The 19,637-nt window shown below is 41.0% G+C and overlaps 1 long non-coding RNA gene across 1 annotated transcript; it reads left to right on the forward strand.

Moving 5' to 3' along the window:
- The first annotated feature begins 16,014 nt into the window (after window positions 1-16,014).
- On the forward strand, window positions 16,015-18,454 carry LOC122563442. The gene is made up of 3 exons (XR_006315609.1): window positions 16,015-16,118; window positions 16,463-16,539; window positions 18,344-18,454. It is a non-coding gene; the product is annotated as an uncharacterized LOC122563442 (long non-coding RNA).
- Window positions 18,455-19,637: the final 1,183 nt, after the last annotated feature.

The raw sequence follows: 19,637 nt of genomic DNA on the forward strand, positions 1-19,637 counted from the left end.
GCCTCGGAGCAGTTGCAAGTCATTCTGGAGGGGGAGGATGAACAGCTGGTGGTTGTGGTACACATTGATATTAACAACATAGGTTTAAAAAAGGGATGAAATCCTAAAAGCTAGGAAGAAAGTTGAAATGAGGAACCTCAAAGGTAGCTATCTCAGGATACTACTGCGCCACGAGCTAGTCAGAGTAGAAACAGCAGGATGAACATGTGACCGATAAGATGGTGTGAGGCGCAGGGTTTCAGATTCAAGGGGAATTGGGACTTGTTCTGGGGGGAGGTGGGACCTGTACAAACTGGACAGGTTACACCTGGGCAGAACCAGGACTGATGCCCTTCGGAAGGATACTTAGTAGAGTGGTTGGGAAGGGTTTAAATTGCCGTGGCAGTGGGATAGGAACCAAAAGAGTAGGGCAATAAATGCAGAAATTGAGACAGAGGCAGAAACCAAGATAAACATGACAAAGAACAAGAACAGGCAGGAAAGTTCTGCTGAAAAGAGCAGGGAATGTGATCTGAAATACATGTGTTTCAATGCGAGAAGTATAATAGACAAGGCAGATGAACTTAGAGCTTTGGTTAGTACTTAGAACTATGATAGTCTCACGATTACAGGGACTTGGCTGAAAAAGGGCTGGCAGCTGAATGTCCCAGGATTTAGATGTTTCAGGTGTGATAGAAAGGGATGTAAAAGGAGTGGGGGAGTTTCATCAACTGTACTGATGGAGGATACATCAGAGGACTCTTGCAGCAAGGCAATATGGGTAGAACTCAGGATACAAAGATTGGTGGAGTTGTGGTTATTGAGGAGATTGTCAGAGGATACAACAGGATGCAGGTGCTTCTTGAATGCTGCTATTCTGTCTGCTTCCACCACCTCGGAGGCTTGGACAGAAAAATGGCAGATGGAGTTTAATCTGGACAAATTTAAGGGTGATGCATTTTGGAAGGCCAAATACAAGTGGAAATTATACAGTGAATGGCAGAACCCTTAGGAGTATTGATATGCAGAGGGATCTGGGTGTGCAGGTCCACAGATCACTGAAGGTGGTAGTGCAGATAGATAAGGTAGCAACAAAAGCCAATGGCATGCTTGCCTTCATCAGAAGGGGCATTGAGTATAAGGATAAACAAGTTATACTGCAGCTCTATAGAACTTTAGTTCAGCCACACTTGGAATATTGTGTACAGTTCCGGTCACCACATTACCAGAAGGATGTGGATGCTTTGGAGAGGGTACAGAAAAGGTTTGCCAGGATGTTGCCCAGTATGGGGATGTTAACTATGAAGAAAGTTTTGATCGACTGGGTTTGTTTTCATTGGAATGTGGGAGGTTGAAGGGCGGCCTGACAGAAGTTTATAAGATTGTGAATGGCAAGGATAAAGTGGAAAGTATGAGGCTTTTTTGCAGAATGGTGGGATTAATTACTAGTGGATACAGGTTCAAGGTGTGAGGGGGGAAGTTTAAAAGAGATGTGCGAGGCAGGTTTTTCACAAAAAAGGTGGTGAGTGCCTGGAACGTGCTGCCAGAGAGGGTGGTAGAAGCAGACAGAATAGCAGCATTCAAGAAGCACCTGGACAAATACATGGATAGGAAGGGAATAGAGGGATATGGATCCTGTATGTGAAGGCAGTTTTAGGATGGAAGGACAAAATGTGTCGGCTTAGGCTTGGCAGGCCAATGGCCTGTTTCTGTGCTATATTGTTGTTTTTTCTTTGTTCTTTCTGGATGGTATGAAGTTAAATTAGGTGGATGTTCAAAAGGACTTGCTGATTCAAGGACATAAGTTGTTAAACTGTCACAATCAGGTGCAGAAAATAATTAAGAAAGCCAATGGAATGTTGGCCTTTATATTTAGAGGACAATAGAATGGGAATGCAGAAGTTCAAACTTTTTTATATACAAAACCCTGATTTGACCTCACTTGCAGTACTGTGAGCAGATCTGGGCAGGATATTAAGAAGGATATGGAGGGCATACAACATAAGTTTACAAGAATGATACTTGGACTTCAGGAGTTCAGCTATGAGGCGGGTTTTTACAAATTAGGCTTGTTTTCTCTATAATTTAGAAGATTAAGGAGTGACCTAATCAAAGTCTTCAAGCTATTATCAGAAAAGGACAGAGCATATCAAGATAAGCTATCTCCACTGAGAATTCTAGGTCTGGGGGATTAGTCTGAAAATTAAGGCCAGACCATTCAGAAGAAATGTTAGAAAACACTTCTACTCACAAAGGCTGGTAGATGTTTGGAACTCTCTTCCATAAATGGCAATAGATGTTGGATCATTAGTTGGATTGTAAATCTGAGATAGATTTATTTTTGCTAAGCAATGGTTTTAAAGGTTATGGGCCACAGATCAATCATTGAAAGATGGAACAGGCTGAAAGGCTGAATGAGCTACTCCTGTTCCAGTGTTCCACGGGTGAGAGACTATCTCCCATGATCCCTTGACTACTCACCACTCCCCCAAACCCATCTACACAGGCCTGACTACCCCTCCCAAAACTACCCCTCCCAGCCTGACTCAATTCTCAACTGTTCTCTTGACTAACCTGTTACTGCTCCAGCACATCACTATGTGGACAACTTCATCCACTGACTTTCTCTTTACACCATTTACATTCTATCGTTTATTGATTCCCTGACATTCAGCTTGGCACTTACACTTTGCATCTCAAAATAAGTGTGCCTCAATGGAAATGGCTGAGGAGGTCAGCAACAGGAGTATGCTTATTCCAATGTAGAGAAAGTACAACAGAATGATGCAGGGGATTAGGAGGGTGAAACAGTGAGTGGCAAAACATGTCAAGCACACTACTCTCACTTGCCAAACTTCCTCCAGCACTACACTCCTCCAATCTACACACCTCACTGTTTCACTCATTTTCTTCTCTCAAGGCAGATCCTCATATCTCCAACTCAACAAACCCTCACCCTGGTACTATCTTCCATCCATGTCTCATAATCACCTTCCACAAAAGTTGTCCTTCTCTGTCCCAACACCCCATTGGATTCTGCACTTACCTGCAAACCCAGCCAGGTTAAAGAAGGAAATGAGTGGGATTGTGTTGACTTCCTGATCCAAAGCCACTACTCAGAGCTTTAACCCAAACCCAGCCAACTCATGAGGAGTCTCAAGTTGCGCCTTGATATTGATAATTGCAACATTCATGTAGTAAATTGGGTGAAATAAAAATCAAGTGCCCTAGAAATGATATGAAAAGCTCATCAAAGATATTTGGTAGGTTAAAAGATCCAAGAATGATTGGATTAAAATGTTGCCTTTGGGCCATTATGAAGCATCTTACATGATCATTAATCATTAATCATGTTATAAGGAGCTTACTAGACGTTTATGTTTATTACAATTTGGTGTCCACTTTCTGCAATTTTCCATAAAAGGTGCTGAGACTGGCAAATTATACTAGTTAATGAAAAAGTCCAAGTGATCACTGGTTGCCATGGTACTGGTGTCATTGTTGGCCCAAATAACACTCCAACATTAGGTGATGAGTTAAAGCAGTATCTTTGCACAAATATTTCTTACTGTTGACTCTGTGTAACTTCTCCTGTGTTTATTGTCCGGATGCAACTTCTGAACAAGAATCAGGAGACCAATTAAAATTGCTTCTGATATTCCAGTGATGGTCTGGATGATGATGACGAATGCCCAATAATTCAGTCTGCTGATCCTTCTACCTCATTCACTGAATCTTATTGTCAATGAGGGTTGTCCTGCCACAAATATGGAGTCTTTGAAGAATGAAGTAAGATTGCTTAGAACAGACAGCATAGAAACAGGCCATTCTGTCTAAACAGTCCATGCTGGTGCTTACTCTCATATTAATAGACTCCTAATATTCCATCACATTACTCTGCTCCAAAGGTATCATCAATGAAATTAGTAAACCAAAACAGAACAGCCTCCATCACAAAATCACACAAAACTAAATGTCTAATAGCATCAACCCTCAATATTTTAGAATATGAATATAATCCCAACAGCGTGGAAACAGGTCCTTTGGCCCAAAAAGTCCACACTAACCTTTTGAAGAGTAACCCACCCAGATCCAATATTTAACGCCATCTAACCTACACATCCCTGAACACTGTGGGCAATTTAGCATGGCCAATTCACCTAACCTGTATATTTTTGGACTGTGGGAGGAAACCCACACAGACACAAGGGGAATGTGCAAACTCCACACAGTTGGCTAAGGCTGAAATCAAATCTGGGACCCTGGTGCAGTGCGGCAGCAGTGCTAGCCACTGAGCCACTGTGCCATGAGTTCAATCATGTTACAACTGTGGGCTTGAATTTGCTCCAAAATTTACACCCACACCATGTCGCCACAACTGTAATTTTTTTCAAATGAAACGTTAAATGATAGCTTGAGCATTTGTTCATTTTAAAAAATAAATCCTCTAACAATGTACAGATGGAAATCCTCCAGCATTACTGGCCAACATTTCACCCTTAGCCAATGTTCTTAAAAATAGATTTACTTTTTATTCATTTACTGGATGAGCGTATCGCTGAGTGGCCAGCATTTATTGCCCAGATTTAATCCCATTTCCCCAGAGGGCAGTTAAGAGTCAACCCCATCGTTGTGGGTATGGAGTCACATCTAGGCCAGACCAAGTAAAGCTGGCAGTTTCCTTCCCTAAAGGAAGGAAAGTGAACCAGATAGTTTAATCTTTTCCTGATGATCAATAATGATTTTATGGTCATCATATAGACTCATAATTCCAGATTTTTATTGAACTCAAATTCCACCATTTGCAAAGGTGTGATCCAAACATGGGTCCCACAACATTATCTGGGCCTCTGGATTATCAGTCCAATGCTCATACCACCACGCCATCAACTCCTCATTAATTGATCATTGCACTGATTGGCTGCTCTGTCCAAGTAATAACAAAGGCTGCACTTCAGAATGGTGATAAGGAACTTAAACGTGACCCAAGTATGTAACTTTTAAAAGGCATCTGGATAGGTATATGAATAGGAAGGGTTTGGAGGGATATGGGCTGGGTGCTGGCAGGTGGGACTAGATGAGGTTGGGATATCTGGATGGCATGGACAGGTTGGACCAAAGGGTCTGTTTCCATGCTGTACATCTCTATGACTCTATGACTCTAATGTAGCTTCACAAAAGCATGTTCTTTCTTTACATTCTTTGTGTTCTTCCACAACAAAGTTCCACCTGAGGAAGGCTAATCCGCAGAATGGGACTCCAGGCTATTCAACTTGGGGGTGCGTCACCTTTGAGCCTCATCTTATCCTCAGCTGGTGTTCGCCTGTGTTCAGGTTTCAGCAGGAGTCGATAATAACAAATGAAAAAGCAAACCAGGCTGATTTCAGCCTCCCCCACTTGGTCCTCACCACTTCACCTTCACATTTACTAGCTGTTAGATATTGAAGCCAATTGTAATCATTCCAGCACCATCCAAAGTGCAATCAGTTAACTTAATACAGACCTATGACTCATGCTGGGTCCTTTTGTTCTGGAGCCAGGCTGGATTATGTTTAACTGAGGCATTTGTGCAGTGCACTATGAACCAATCACAGCTTTACGTCTTTGTATGACTGTGGCTTTTTATTAATAGTGAGTTTGTATGACATGAATTCAGCTGCAAAACGTAGCATCGGGCTAATTACCATTACAACCAAATAAAATGTCAAACCAGGGTTGTTTGAAAGGAAAAGCTGAATTAAAATTTCACCCGTTATTCCAGACATTGCCATCGCTCCATGTTGTCTCAATGAATTCATTGTAGCACATACAAGTTACTAACCCTTCAACCTATAATTAATTATGTGCTTCTACATTGTTGCAGACAAGTCGTAACTGAGGGGGACATGATTGGTAATTAGAGTTGATACTTAATGTTAGAAATAAAGCGACTCTGACACAATCCTTGAGTAAGTAGGAGGTAATTATGTACTGCTGGGTCTCAAGACGGCTGGGGAGACAGAAACACTGGTTGGAAGGTGAGAGGCAATGGTGTCCCAGAGCTTAGCAAATCCATGCGTGCACAGTGCATCAGGGAGAGTCATTCTGGAGGCTGCCCTAGGACTAATCTCACACATCCACCAAAACAATAGAAATAATCTGTTTAAGAAGGACAGTATTGTGAGTTCATACTTCAGTCTGATGAATCATCATAGAAAAATGCAGAAAAAGGGATGAGATCCTGCAGAGTGAATCTAGGAAGTTAGGCAGAAACCAGAAGGCATAGGTTTAAGGTGAGAGGGGAAAGATATAAAAGATGCCTAAGGGGCAACCTTTTCACACAGATGGTGGTGCGTGTATGGAATGAGCTGCCAGAGGAAGTGGTGGAGGCTGGTATAATTCCAACATTTAAAGGGCATTTGGATGGGTATATGAATAGGAAGAGTTGAGAGGGATGTGAGCCAAATGTTGGTAAATGGGATTAGATTAATTTAAGATATCTGAATGGCGTTGACAAGTTGAACTGGAGGGTCTATTAGGAGAAAGTGAGGACTGCAGATACTGGAGATCAGAGTTAAAAAGTGTGGTGCTGGAAAAGCACAGCCGGGCAGGCAGCATCCGAGGAGCAGGAGAATTGACATTTTGGGCGTAAGCTCTTTCCTGATGAAGAGCTTATGCTCGAAACATCAGCTCTCCTGCTCCTCAGATACTGTCTGACTGGTTGTGCTTTTCCAGCACCACACTATTTAATATTCTAGGGTATAGAAGCTGTTGTAAAGATAGGAAGAGGAGACAAGAGAGGAAGGGGAGTGGCTATTTTAATTAGGAAAAACATCTTGGCAGTACTAAGAGAGGATATTCCTAGGAATCATCCAGTGAAACTATATGGGTGGAAATGAAAAATAAGAAGGGAGTGTTTACTCTGATGGAATTGCACTATAGCCTCCCCAGTAGTGAATGGGAAGCTAAGGTCCAAATATGTAGGGAGATCGCAGATATGTGTGAGAATAATAAAGTTGTAATGGTAGGGAATTTAACTTTCCAGACATAGACTGGGGCTATCATAGTGTTAAGTGATTGGATGGTGTGGGATATAAATGAATTAATGTTATTTCTGCAAGAATAAAGTCTGATACAGAATAGGTATGAGAAAATACATATTCAGCAAAAAGAAAGCATGAGACATGAATACAGAACAATGGTGGATATATGGGCAAACAGGAAAGCATCTGTTTCCCCTCCTCAAGACACAGGAACTAACCCTAATCAAAGAGGTCAAAGTGGCCTCTGGATGGAAATAGATGCTGATAGAAGAAAAGATATGCATAATCAATAATCTATAATAGACTGACGTCAAACACCCTTATGGGAGTTTGTCACGGACAAGACAGGATAAACAGAAGTTGTGGGATAAGTCTTAAGGAAATGAATGACATAAGCGAAACAGGGAACAGACAATGGAATAAGGAAAACATATGGTATAAATTGCGAGGGTTTTTTGGATATAGTGTGCATTCTGTAATTACCTTACTAGGTAATTAGACAAAGCACCCATCTATAGGTGTATAAATAAATGGCTGATCAGAAATAAGTCTCGGACTGAAATTATTAAAGTGAGTGAGCTTTTGTTTCTCACAGATGGGGAGAAGTTTTTTTAAATGTGTTCAAGAAAACTCTCTCAATCAATATGTAGATGGCCTACTAGCGAAGGGGCAAAACTTGGCCTTCTTTTCGGAAATAAGGCAAGTGGGGAGAATGTTGAGAGGCTTTCAAAAACAAGATAACGAGAATTCAGAGATGACATATTCCTGCTAGTGTGAAGGGCAAGGCTGGCAGTGGTAGGAATATTGGATGACTAGAGATATTGAGGCTTAGATTATGAAGAAGAAGGGAGCATAAGTCTGGTATAGACAGCTGGGATCAAGTGAATCTCTTGACAGGTTGAATGGAAAGGAAATCATGAAGGCAAAAAGAGGACTTGAGATAGCTTTGGTAGATAGGGTTAAAGATAATCCAAAGAGATTCTACATGTATATTAAGGGCAAAAGAGTAACTAGGAAAAGAATAGGCCCCCTTAAAGATCAACAAGGCCATCGATGTATTGAAAAACAGGAGATGGTGAAATCCTAAACGAATAGTTCAGGTCAGCATTTACTGTGGAGAAAGGCATGGAAGCTGGGAAACTTGGGGAAATAAATAGTGATCTCGAGAAAGGAGTCCATATTACAGAAAAGGAGGTGCTGGAGGTCTTGGACCTGGCCAAGTGTAATCTAGGATATTGTGGGAAGTTAGGGAAGGAATTGTGAGGCCCCTAGCAGAGATATTTGACCAGCAATAGCCACAGGTGATGTGCTAGAGCACTGGAGAGTGACTAACGTTATGCCTTTATTTAAGAAAAGCTGTAAGGAAAACTAGGGAACTGCAGACCAATGAACCTGACATCAATGGTGTGTAAGTTGTTGGAAGGAATCCTGAGGGACAGGATCTACATGCATTTTGAAAGGCAAGGACTGATTAGGGACAGTCAGCATGACTTGTACATGAGAACTTGTGTCTCACAAACTTAATTGAGTGTTTCTGAAGAGGTGACCATGAAGGCAAAGCAGTAAACATTGTCTAGAGGGATGTTAGCAAGGCCTTTCACAAGGTTCTGCATGGTAGACTTGTTAGTAAGATTAGAACACATAGGATCCAGGAAGAGCTAGCCAATTAGATACAAAAGAGATTAATAGTAAGAGGAAAGGATTTAGACCGGAGGCCTTTGACCAGCAGTGTGGTTCACTGATTATTTAACTGATTTAGATGAGAATGTAAGAGTCATGGTTAGGAAGTTTGCAGATGACACCAAAATTGGTGGCGTAGTGAGCAATGAAGAAGATTATCTAAGAATACAATGATATCTTGATTAACTGGGCCAATGGGCCGAGGAATTGCAAATGGAGTTTAATTTAGATAAATGTGAGTTGTTGCACTTTGGTAGGACAAAGCAGGGCAGCACTTACACAGTCAGAGATAAGTGCCTGGGGAATGTTGTCGAACTTAGAATTCTAAGGGTGCAGGTACATAGTTCCTTGAAAGTGGCCTCAGATAGACAGGGTGGTGAAGAAGGTGTTTGACATGCTTGCCTTCATGGTCAGTGTATTGAGGACAGGAGTTGGGATATCATGTTATGGCTGTACAAAACATTGGTCAGGCCACATTTGGAATACTGCATACAATTCTGTTCATCCTGCTATACGTAGAATGTTATTAAACTGGAAAGGGTGCAAAAATGATTTACAAGGATGTTTCTGAGACTGGAAGGTTTGAATTATAAGGAGAGACTGAATGGGCTGGGACTTCTTTCCTTGGAGTGTCGGAAGCTGAGGGCTGATCTTTTGGAGTTTTATATAATCATTAGGGCATAGATAAGGTGAACAGCCAAAGTCTATTCCCCAGGCTGGGGGAGTCCAAAAATAGAAGGCATGTACTTAAGTTTAGAGAGGAAACAGTTAAAAGGGACCTGAGGCGCAAGTTCTTTCACACAGAGGGTGGTGCATATATGGAATGAGCTACCAGAGGAAGTGGTAGACATGGGTACAATTACAAAATTTAAAATACATTTCGATAGGTACGTGGATAGAAAAGGTGTAGAGGGATACGGGCCAAATGCAGGCAAATGCTACTAGCCCAGCTTAGGAAATCTGGTTTGCATGGACAGTTGGGCTGAAGGGTCTGTTTGCATGCTGTATGACTCTATGAATAACCAGAAATGCTTGTTTTCCTTTACTGTGGAAGATTAAATTAAAAGCAACATCTTACAAATGCTGGAAATCTGAAATTCAAAAGAAATTAAAATGGATATTACCTCTTCTGGGTGAGTCCAATTCAAGGGTTATTGTTTTAGGACAAAGTTGAGGAGAATCCTTTTTGTTATCCATTGTAGGTTATGTGACTTTAGAACTCTGTGTCTCAAAAGGTGGCAGAGAATGGGTCGTTAATTATTTGTAAGTCAGAGGCAGATTGATTCATCTTAGAAAAACAGATCAAAGATTATCGAGGTAAAGGGGGTAACCGGAATTCAAAACGCAAACAGAACTTGTCACTGTTATCTTATTTCTTTCATTAATCATTAACTGACTCTTTCAAGTCTTCCTTCTTGGATTGCTGAAACAATCGTAAGACTTCCTTCCATTTCAAATGACATGAATTGTTTTTTCAGTTCAGTTAGCCAAGTGACTGCTGCAATCTCTCAGAACGTGGAGATTCAACAAGCCTTCCCTGCTGCTCAGGTGAAAACTACTCTTTTCAATAATCACCTTATTCTTCTGCTCAGATGAAACTATTCTTCTTCTGGCATGAAATTTAATCCTGATTGTTCTGAACTGAACTGAAACTACAAGTGTGCCCAGTCATTTGGTCTTTTTGTATGTCATAAACTCAACAGTGTAAATATTTAATCAATTAACAGCATATGTATCTGACTATTTCTCAATTTTCCAACACATCATGGCCTAACCCTGATAATCCCCCTTGACATCAACTGCACAAAACATACAGACTGAGTATTGCCCACTCAGGGACTGACTTGTGAGGACGTTTCCAACTAAGGAGTGCCCAGATCCCTAACCACTGTCTCTACAGACTCCTGACTGACTTACTTGTATTCCCCGGAGTGGTCAAAACTAACCTGTTGGATTAATCATGACCGAACCACCAGAATGGAAAAAAATAGATCCCCGCACTTTTATCACAATGACTGACCATGGGCAACTGATGTCAGATAATAACCTTGACTGGCAATGGCACCAACCTCTGGCTAACAATAAACTCCATTGATGTGATACCACTGTTTAAGAAAGGTGGTAAGGACAAGCTAGGGAACTAAGAACAGGGAGCCTGATGTCGGTGGTGGACAAGTTGTTGGAGGGAATCCTGAGAGACAGGATGTACGTGTATTTGGAAAGTCAAGGACTGATTAGGGATCGTCAACATGGCTTTGTGTGTGGGAAATCATGTCTCACAAACTTGATTGAGTTTTTTGAAGAAGTAACAAAGAGGATTGATGAGGGCAGAGTGGTAGATGTGATCGATATGGACTTCAGTAAGGTGTTCGATAAGATTCCCCATGGGAGACTGATTAGCAAGGTTAGATCTCATGGAATACAGGGAGCACTAGTCATTTGGATACAGAACCGGCTCAAAGGTAAAAGACAGAGGGTGGTGGTGGAGGGTTGTTTTTCAAACTGTAGGCCTGTGACCCATGGAGTGCCACAGGATCGGTGCTGGGTCCATTACTTTTCAACTTTTATATAAATGATTTGGATGGGAGCACAAGAGGTATAGTTAGTAAGTTTGCAAATGACACCAAAATTAGAAGTGGAGTGGACAATGAAGAAGCTTATCTCAGATTATAATGGGATCTTGATCAGATAGGCCATTGGACTGACAAGTGGCAGATGGAGTTTAATTTAGGTAAATGTGAGCTGCTGCATTTTGGGAAAGCAAATCTTAGCAGGACTTATACACTTTATGGTAAGGTCCTAGGGAGTGTTGCTGAACAAAAACACCTTGGAGTGAAGGTTTTTAGCTCCTTGAAAGTGGAGTCGCAGGTAGATAGGATAGTGAAGAAGGCGTTTGGTATGCTTTCCTTTATTGGTCAGAATATTGAGTACAGGAGTTGGGAGGTCATGTTATGGCTGTACAGGACATTGGTTAGGCCACTGTTGGAATATTGCATGCAGTTGTAATCTCTTTCCTATCGGAAAGATGTTGTGAAACTTGAAATTGTTCAGATAAGATTTACAAAGATGTTTCTAGGGTTGGAGGATTTGAGCGATAGGGAGAGGTTGAACAGGCTGGGACTGTTTTCCCTGGAGCGTCAGAGGCTGAGGAGTGACGTTATAGAGGTTTACAAAATTATAAGGGGCATGGTTAGACAAAGTCTTTTCCCTGGGATGGGGAAGTTCAGAATTCGAGGGCATAAGTTTAGGGTGAGAGGGGAAAGATATAAAAGAGAACTAAGGGGCAACTTTTTCACTCAGAGCGTGGTACATGTATGCCAGAGAAGTGGTGGAGGCTGGTACAATTGCAGCATTTAAAGGCATCTAGATGGGTATATGAATAGGAAGGGTTTGGAGGAAAAAGGGCCGGGTGTTGCCAAGTGGGACTAGATTGGGTTGGGATGTCTGGTCGGCATGGGCGAGTTGGACCGAGGAGTCTGTTTCCATGCTGTACATCTCTATGACTCTATGACTCTATGACTGAACTAAGAAGTACTCCACTTGAACTTTCAGACCGACCATTAGTTGAAGTACATGTCACATGTTTGTTACAGAAATGCTGTAGGTTTCACATTGACATGGCATGGTGCTCTACAGCAACATTTAAACCTCCTCAACTGCTCAGTGCTGGCAAACATAAGTTGCCTGACTTGCACTAATGGTAAGAAACACAGAGATGCTGTGCACCTGTGAGTTCATAATGCAGCAGCAATGCATTGAAACGTAAGCAAAGGGGGATTTGTGAGCATCTGAGTAAGCACAAAGTGAGTGAGCACTAAGGGGACAAGCTACGAGGCCACAAGATGAATCATGTACAGATGCATCAATTGTGTGTGTATTTTTGTGTACAGACACCTTCCAGGAAAATTGTAGAGTAAGGTGTCGTTGACCTCCAAAGTGCTATGGTGAACTGCTGAAGTATAGTGAGTTCCTCCATGCTTAGCCATCATGATGATATTAGGATGGGACTTTGCTGATGCCAACTTCTATGACAAGAATATTGGAGGCAGGCGATGCCCATGGAGTATACCCTAAGATGTTTGGGGATGATGGTCACCATGGAGGTCAATGAAGACATGGCCAGATACATCTGCCAGGTAACCATACTGGCTTTCAGGAATTGGTAACAGCTAGTTTCTCCTCATTGCTCAAGGGAAAATCACAAACTGCAGAGGAATGGAGAGATTAGCTAATGCTGAAGTGCTAATGCATGCAAATAGAGTCCTCGCCACTTACTAGAGAGATTTCCACCTAACCATTGAAGCTTTAATGTGAAAACCAGCCTTTTGTTTTCTCTTTATTAAGAAAATCAGTTTCTATTCCCTTTGCGTTCTCCTGACACCACCATTGTAAGCCGGATATCTAACAATGATGACTCAGAATACAGGAAGGAGATAGAATACTTGATGTCATGATGCAAGGATAAGAACCTCTCCCTCAATGACAGCAAAACTAAAGAGCTAGTCATTGACTTCAGGAAGAAAGAAGGAGGACACGCCCCTATCTACCTCAATGGAACTGAAATGGAAATTATTGAAATTGTCAAGTTCCTCGGAGTGACGATAATCAACAATCTGACCTGAACATCACATGTAGATGCGATAGTCAAGAAGGCACAACAACATCTCTTCTTCCTCAGGAGGCTAAGGAAATTTGACATGTCCATAAGGATCTCGCCAACTTTTACAGATGCACCATAGAAAACATTCTATCTGGGTGCATAATGGCTTGGTACAGCAACTGCTCTTCCCAGGATCAAAAGAAAGTACAGAAAGTTGTAAACACAGCCCAGGCCATCACACAAGCCAATCTTCAATCCACTGACTCCATTTACACTTCACCTTGCCACAGAAAGGCAGATAACATCAAAGACCCCTCCCACCCCGGTTATAATCTCCTCCAACCCCTTCCATTAGGCAGAAGATACAAAAGCTTAAACACACTTCTTCCCCTCTGTTATTGGACTGCTGAATGGACCTCTCAAATTTCAAATCAAATGTTGATCTTGTACTCCTCCTGTACAGCTGTAACGTTATGTTCCTGTTCAAGCACCCCTATGATCTATGTGTTCCTGTATGTTTTGATCTGCACGCAGAACAAAAATTTTCACTATATTTAGGTACATGCAACAACAATGAATCAAATCAAATCAATTTTTTTGGCATTTGTCATATCACTCAAAGGCTGGGAAAATTCTAATGATTAGCGCTGGTTTTCTCTGCACAGGTGCTGCCCTGTCAACATGAGTATTCCCATTGCTTTTGTTTTTACTTCATATTTCCAGCTTTTGGAATATTTGCTTTTGTATATACAAATGGGATGCATGACAACTATATTTTATTTGCATGTATGTCAAATAATATTTAGTACAGCTTAAAAATAATCAGAGGAGAAAGTGAGGATTGCAGATGCTGGAGATCAGAGCTGAAAATGTGTTGCTGGAAAAGCGTAGCAGGTCAGGCAGCATCCAAGGAGCAGGAGAATCGACATTTCAGGCATGAGCCCTTCTTCAGGAAGGGCTAAAGAAGGGCATGAGCCCTTCCTGAAGAAGGGCTCATGCCCGAAACGTCGATTCTCCTGCTCCTTGGATGCTGCCTGACCTGCTGCGCTTTTCCAGCAAAACATTTTCAGCTAAAAATAATCAGACACAAGTAAGGTTCCACTAAACTGTCACTAAGTTCAGTCCTAGCTGTTCCATAATGATGTCCTCGAACACAACAATTATACTTGCAACTGAATGTTGGGCAGATTGTTGCTTTCAGATGTATAAATTAAGCGCCATCTGTAACTTATATCAAAATCTCTCCAAATGAATCAGAAACATTTGCAAGTGGCAACTTGTCTAAGCTGTAACGAGAAATGACATTTCGTGGAGTGTGTAATTTATTTCCAGATATCTATAAATTGTTCCAATGCATCTTGGAATTAATGTAGCAATTCTCCAAATGATTTTCAGATACAGGGATCTCCCAAATGCCACTTCTCATCTCTAGTGGGGCAGGTTGTCATTTAAACTTGTTTCTAATTCACTTTGAGCTGTGAAATAAAATGAGCATCACTGAAATTAGTCAGAGATTGTAACATTTTTATGTTTTAAAAAATAAAATTCAAGATATTGAAATATTTTATAACACAAATGGATTCCCATAATTTAACACAAACTGATCAAAACTGATTTGGAAGTCAGATTATTTGATCATTGCTGTTGCATATGTCCACTTGCGCAGTTCTCAAATCAGCATCATTCCAGCTCTTAATTACAGTCTGTGGAACGGCTTCCCATTGCTGGAGACATTGTTTAGTTTTGCAAATTAGGATATAGGTCAATATACCACAACCCCTGCCCCCACATTACCATGTGCAGCAAAGATTATTTGGGGGAGCTACCAAATTGACCACACACAGCCTTGCACAAGTTGCAAATCTCAAGAGCTGTGGGTCAACCTGTATTAAGTGATTGAGTACTGACAGGAAAATCCACATGAATGACAACTTGGGGCAGTTATGCCACTTAGTGTGCAGGAGTGAGCTTTGTGCATATGCACAGGCATACATAGCTTCTGGCCAAAACAATTTAGATCAAATTTTAAATGGGAATATCATTACATTCATTAAAGTTAATCCAAATATTCCAGGTTCAACTGCTTTGATGATTATTGAATGATCTTAGAATTTCATTGCCACTTCATCCATGGGAAAATTCTTTCAAAGGAGCATTTGTGTTCCTAATAGGAACAGGGAGAGATCATTTTCTTCAATTCAGTAATATCTTAGCAGTTTTTTAACTTCTTAATCAGAAACTTTTCACATCCTTCAACATTTTTTGGGATCATTTGCTTTCAATAGCTCTTAAAAATAATCAAACAGTCAGGCATCACTTGATCTTTTTTGCACTGATAAGCAACCTTTCAGGTATCAGGTCATATCAATGTACAGAGAAGAAATCACATTGCTATAATTTGACATCCTATTGGTTATCTACAGGCATTATTGTCATCAAATGGAATATTGTAGTACTCAAAGGCACCATCATTTGTTTTCTCTTCAGTATTCAGAAGCTGGCCTTAGAGGAAAGAGGACAACATTTGAACATGGTCTACACATCAGGTGACATCATCAATATTTTGCCATGGAGTTTTCTGAGTCCCAGCTGATACATTATATACTGTGTAGACTGTTTACCAGATCAGGATGTGAACACATATACTTCCCTTTGCATGGTTCTCTTTATCACTCCCATCCCACTCAACCCACCTTCCCCCAAGCCCCCCCACCTCACCACCACCACCACCACCACCTCCACCACCTCCACCACCACCACCACCACCACCACCTCTTCCAGGTCCCAGTAATCCAGCACTTAAAACTCCTCTGAAAGATGAGTCGAATCTTCACACAGTAAGTAATCAGCTTCAAAGGAAGTGTGGCTAGAGGATAAGCTGGATACCTGCTTGTTTGTGGGCACTGCTGACTGCTCAGCTTCAGAAAGAAAATATCACCGAATGAAAGGTGCAAGGGAGAACAGCGTACAAATTCAGATGGAGAAAGGAAGGTCTGGGTTTTTCACGTATAAAAGATAAGAAAGAATTGCCTCTGGATAACCTCTCTTACAACTTCAGTAAACCTCTGTGCACTTTACAAACGCACAAAGTATTTTTGAAAGTGTAGTCACTGTTGTAACATAGGGAATGATGCAGCTGACTGGAGTAATGGAAATTTAAGGTCTGTATTCTATCTTGCAGAGTGAAGCAAAGGTTTTGGCAACTCCAGCTCTGTTGGAGAGCTATGGACTGGCCAGGCTCAACCGACGCTGTAAAAGGTGAGATGGGATTTTTAAAATTTGAAGCATACTGTTTAAAATTTAGAATGTAATCCTGACTTTTGATAGCATTTCTCAATCCTGCTCAGTCTGCCTGGTGGTTAGATATGTTAGTTTGTTGTGTAATAAATGCGGGCATCTAGCATTTTTGACTGAGAGCTGCACCCTGGATCCTACTTCCTTATAATCTCAACTGGGTGTGACAGTAAGGTTGTGGGTGCTGCTGGTGATGGAGAAAGAAGATATCATCAAATGGAAAGTAGGAGGGAGCTTGGTATACAAAGTTGTGAGGTAAAAGGAAGCCAAACGCCTTACAGTTTGTGAACTGTATAGGTGTGCTCCACACGGCATTGACAACTATGTGCAGCATTTATTATCTCCATATTTTCCAGATATCAAGTTACTCGTACTAAGACATCTTGGTACTCTATTTTGGGTTCAATGGGCAATAAGGTGGTTGTTTTAGTGAAAGGATTTTAGGAAGGTTACAGAAAGGAAAATAGATTCAGTTTCTTTTTTGCTCTGTGGTTTTAAAACATTGTATTAAGTATTCAACAGTCTGAATAAGTAGTATCCAAAAATAGAAGGACAAAACTCCTTGAAAATATTTGAGGGTGTGGTTACATGTGGTTAGATCTACTTTGCAAGCATGTCAACTTATTTGAGATCAAACGTTCCAGTGTTAACCGGGAAAAAAGGATAGAAGGAAGAATATAGTATATAGCGAGGCAATAGCCTAGTGAGTTCTGCTATAACGAGTGTTTCTTCAACGCAAATTAGCTTTAGCGTGATTGAAGAATTTCGACCATTATTTGTAGAACGCGGTGTTTTCTTACCTGTATTGGTTAGAACTTAATTCCAGCCCCATTAGTTTAAATGGCACAGCTACTGTGCGATTTTCTTATAATGAGAGATTGCACGGGAATGCAACTATCGTGTTATATCAGAATAGAGTGCACTATTGCTGGACTGTTACTCTGTTCTGGGGAGCAGGTATCAAATCTCATCATGGCAATTGGTGAAATTTGAATTCAATAAAAAGTCTGGAATTAAGAGTCTAATGACCATGAATCCATTGATTATCAGGCCCTTTAGGGAGGGAAACTGCCATCCTTACCTGGTCTAAACTCTAGACTCCCAGCAATGTAATTGACTCTTAACTGCACTCTGGGCAATCAGTGCTAGCATAGCCTCATCCCATGAATGAATTTAAAAAAGAACTGATGTGTTTGCCTAAATATGTATACCACTTGTTACTGTACATTCTATATATTAGTTACTGCTTCAAAATGGACTCTTAGGCCACAGTGTGATATGAACTCTAATGCATTTAAAGGTTATATTAATCTGCTTCTTGATTTGGTTTTTCTAGTGAGATCACAAAAAATTTTCTTCTGGAATTTACCATTGATAATAAATAGAGGCAGTTCCACAATGTAACAGACTAAAATTCTCACTGCCATAATGAGGTCTAAGTTCACATAATAAGGATGATTAAGACTTTAACTGAGCAGGAGTACTGGATAGAAATTCATTGGAGGGCGAAGGAAGTGCAGCACAAAATGTTCGTTCATTTTCATTTGGGCTAACACACACATTGTTGAAGAAACTTTACTCTTGTGTCTGGCAAGTCTGGAAATTCTTGCTACAGACACTGGTAGTCTAAGTAGGAAAGGTGCCACTCTCGTGTACAAAACAAAAAATCCTAAATCTAGATTTTGGAAATGAATTCAATCTCACTTCTTTCATTCACGATCTGCTTTTAATCTCTTCATGAATTTCCTTATAAGTGATGTGTATCTAGTATTGCAGATCTGAGAGCTCCTGAGAATGACAACAGCACTGAATCCATCCAAAATATCCACTCTGAACTGCTGTCTGCAAACCATTTCAAGAGACTTCGTTCAACAGGCGTCCATCGGTATGTCAAAAGCTTTGTTAAAGTGTCTACCTGCAGAAGTGATCTGACAGTTTTTACTGTTTTTCTAATTAATGATTCTGAGAAGGTATTTTCAGAAGTCGTTTCTCAGGAAAAAATCCCAGAGATTTTCAGGGCATTCCCAATGCTGTATGCTTGATACTTACATCTCCATTTTATCTACTATGTAGAAAGGACTAAATTCTTGTACATCATTATGCTGTTTGTCTCCACAGAGAGATGTTTGTTGTTTTTTGTTTCTGATGTGAACCAGAGTTCATTTCAAAGGAGAAGGTCACAAAGATTAGGAAAGATACAAATAAAGCTAAATTGTTTGAGAAAGTAATAAATGGAGTCGGGTAACATCAAACATAATATAATGCTCCAGTTTAAGAAGGGAGGGAGGTAGAAGACAGGAAACCTACGCCAGTCACTTGACCTCAGTCATTGGTAAGATTTTAGAGGTCATTGAGGATGAGATTACAGCATGACAAAATAGGACTGAATCAGCACAACTTTGTTAAAGGGAGGTCATGCCTGACAAATCTGTTAGAATTCTTTGAGGAGATAACGAGCACGTTAGACAAAGGAGAGCCAGTGGATGTAATCTACTCCACCTCCACACCACCACCACCACCACCACCACCATCACCACACCACCACCACCACCACCACCACCACACCACACCACCACCACCACCACCACCACCCTGATCAAGGTAAATGCATCTAGTCAAACATGTTGTTAACCTGCAAGAATGGAAAATCAGTTCCAATCAGAGATTTATTTTATTCACTCTGGGGATGTGGGCATCGTGGGGTGGCCAACATTTATTGCCTATTCCTAATTGCCCTTCAGAAGGTGGTGGCGAGTTGCCTTCTTGAACCGTTGCAGTCCATGTGCTACAGGTTGACCCATAATGCCCTTAGGGAGGGAATTCCAGTATTTTGACCCAGTGACTATGAAAGTGATATATTTCCATGTCAGGATGGCATGTGACTTGGAGAGGAAATTGCAACTTGTAACATTCCCTTATATCTGCTACTGTTTTGTCCTTCTGGATGGAGGTAGTTGTGGGCTTGGAAGGTGTAGTCTAAGGATGTTTGGTGAATTTCTGCTGTGCATCTTGTAGATAGTATACATTACTGCTACTGAGTGTCAGTGGGAAGGGAGTGGATG

This window comes from Chiloscyllium plagiosum, chromosome 27, assembly GCF_004010195.1.
Source record: "Chiloscyllium plagiosum isolate BGI_BamShark_2017 chromosome 27, ASM401019v2, whole genome shotgun sequence".
NCBI lineage: Eukaryota > Metazoa > Chordata > Chondrichthyes > Orectolobiformes > Hemiscylliidae > Chiloscyllium > Chiloscyllium plagiosum.